The following is a 2956-nucleotide window of genomic DNA, read 5'->3' as shown; positions in this document are numbered from 1 at the left end:
CCTTCCGCGGATTCGTGATTGGTCCTCTCTACAGCCAATGGTGAACGATTCCTCCCCGGAATGCGACGAGTTAGCCGGCGGTGACGTAGCCCAAATTCTGCTCTACAGTTGTCAGCGGGCAGGTAGAGAGCGCGGGGATGTGGAAGTCTTTGATGCGGGCGGGCGGAAGAAGATTCCTGGCGTTTGAACCACCTAAATTCAACAAATAAAAGTAGCTGGGGGCAGCTTATGTAGCAATCTTATTCACCTTTCTCAAGTCTGGATTTCCCGCTTCATTTTAGCTTTATCCCAGATCCATCCTGAAAGAGAAGTAGGATACAAGGGCTTTTATAAACCCAGAAACAAACAAACACTGAATCGCCTTCTATTTTAAGCCCCCATCTGCTGCCAATGGTGTTTGGGCTTCTACCTGGAATTTCGATCCAGTTTTTCCGAGGTTCCAAACAACATTTTTGGAAGAAAAGTCTTCATCGTGGTTCAGTCCAAGCCAGGGATAAACAACATGGTTGACTGCTTTAGAAAGGTTACAGTTTATTGAAGAGATCACAGATGGAAAGATGATTCTGGCAGAAAAAGGAACTAGCACATGTAGGGAGTGGATTTTTATACCCTCTGGAGCCTTTTGTTTGGAGTTATTTCCTGTTCCTGTTTGAGGCTTTGTATTTCCTGTGTCATGTATTTTGACCTGTGTCCCTTTGGCATCTGTGAGTTAATCCTATTATGTCCCAAAGGTCATATCCTGTTTCCCTGGTACTGGGGCTAATGACTCTTAGAGTTTGGGTGGGGTATGCAGATTTTAGGTGTCTTTGTCTTCCTAAGTTTCTAGCTGGGGCCTCCTACATCTGCATTTGTATGCTTGGGGAAGGGAGACCTGGGGCTATCAAGAAAAAATGGGCATGCTTTTCTGCTTCTTTAAGGTCCTTTGAGGAAATATATTTTCCTGCCCTTTTAATATTTCCTTCTCTGGGGAGCTGACTTCCCACAATTTTTAAGAAAAATACATTGACTGTCCCCTCCTCCCCAATAAATTAGACTATTCAAATAACAGCTTCTTTGTGCATCTGGAGGCTATGTTGACAGAGTAAAAAAGTAAAGCCTGTAATGTAAAAGAAAGCAGAATTAATCCAGATCTTCAGCATCTCACTGTCCTTTGGATCATGCACACTTCTTGAGGGTATCTTATTTCACACTCCTTGAACAAATCTAACTTGCAATTTACCTGATTTCAAAACCTGCCTAAGTTTATATGGGAAATCACTAGGAAAACCCATGGTCACCATTAACAATAAGTTGGCAATGACTACACATATTGTGACCAAAGAAATTATAGGGATATATTTATAGTCATCAGGAAGTCTAATTTGACTTCAAGGATGCCTGGCATAAGAAAAATTGCAATTTTATGATTTAGCAGAAGATGGCAGTATTGTTTAAAAAGATGAAGGTTTTTTCAAGTTCTACAAATAACCTGAAGGACAAATTATGCCAAATTAAAAAAAAAAGATAGCTACAGCGGTGTTTAAAATTTTGTGAACTATTTTGAATTTACAATGTTTCTGCATAACTATGACTTAAAACATGTTTTCCACACAAATTCTGAAACTAGATTAAAAAGATTCTAATTAAGAAAATAAATAGAAAAGTTATAGTTCATTTATTTGAAAAAAATCATCCAAAACTGCATATTTGTGCATGGCCAAACTACAGATTAACAATAAATTAGCCTACACAATATGAACAAGCATTGCTATGAAAGTAATATAAAATTCTGTTCAACCAATATTTTATGCTTAGTTTTTAAGGTATATAAATCAATATTAAGCATACCTCAAGGGAATGCCCAAGAATACCAATCAAAGTAGCTATAGTCACTGAAGAATATTAATTTGGATAAATTATACAATGTTGGATCAAGGATAATGGCAATGCATCAAATCTGAAATACCACATCTTATATTGATAAAGAACAGATAGAAAATGTCTTGTAAAGCACCATGAAAATATAGAGTTGGACAATTTAGTACAAGAATTTCTTCAAAAGTGACATTGTCTTTCATTAAATTATTGCTGACTTCATTTACCTCCATTGCTTTAGCAAAACCAAATAGATAAGGTTAGGTTATCTTCATCAGGCTGCCTTAAGAACACAAATTTCAGTCTGGCCTATAAAACCAATTTATTAAAAGTTGAAAACCTGGTAATTATTTAGTATGGTAATAAATCCTTCTAATATTCTAAGAAATGTATCTGAAGAATATGAGAGTAAAAAGATAAATCTTTTTAAAGTACAATAGACTAAAATCAAGAATGAAGAACCTGAGCTATTTCATCTATTTTGGACCTCAGATCCAGCATGGCTATTGTTCAGGAGAAAATAGATGCAGGTCCACATCTGAAAGGTTATTTTTCCCACTCCTAAATGGTTTAGGGTGGAGTTAATTTTTGGCCACTGGCAGATTAGAAGTTATTATAGGGCATCTATAGAGCATCTTCAATGCTCACCGTACACTTTTTGAAATAATATGGCTTTCTATATTGTGACATTTTAGATGGTTCTAAATCTGTAAATATTTCAACCACTATTTAACCCTTTAAATATTTATATTAAATACCCTTTGAAGAGTTTGCATATTGGAATGGAGTGGAATGGAATAGAAGCCAACATGCAAGTTTTAACAATTACATCAATAGTGTGCACTGACAATCCTCTTGCCTATTAAATTCCCAAGACATGGGAGTATTTAGAAGAGAACCAATACACAACCTGCCAATGCTTCACAGATTAAAATACTGCAGCCTGTAACATGTAAACCTATCAATGTTCTGTGCCAGGTGATAATAAAGATCAGGCCCATTATTCAATCATTTTTTTAGTAATTTAGTGCAAAACAAGTATTCTGGATTGTTACATAAAATACCTACTCAAAAGAAGCATGTTTTATGAGAGGAACATATG

Source organism: Protobothrops mucrosquamatus, unplaced genomic scaffold (assembly GCF_001527695.2).
Source record: "Protobothrops mucrosquamatus isolate PMUCROS unplaced genomic scaffold, P.Mucros_1.0 scaffold1184, whole genome shotgun sequence".
Taxonomy (NCBI): domain Eukaryota; kingdom Metazoa; phylum Chordata; class Lepidosauria; order Squamata; family Viperidae; genus Protobothrops; species Protobothrops mucrosquamatus.
The sequence above is the reverse complement of the archived record's forward strand: the minus strand, read 5'-3'. Positions refer to the sequence as shown.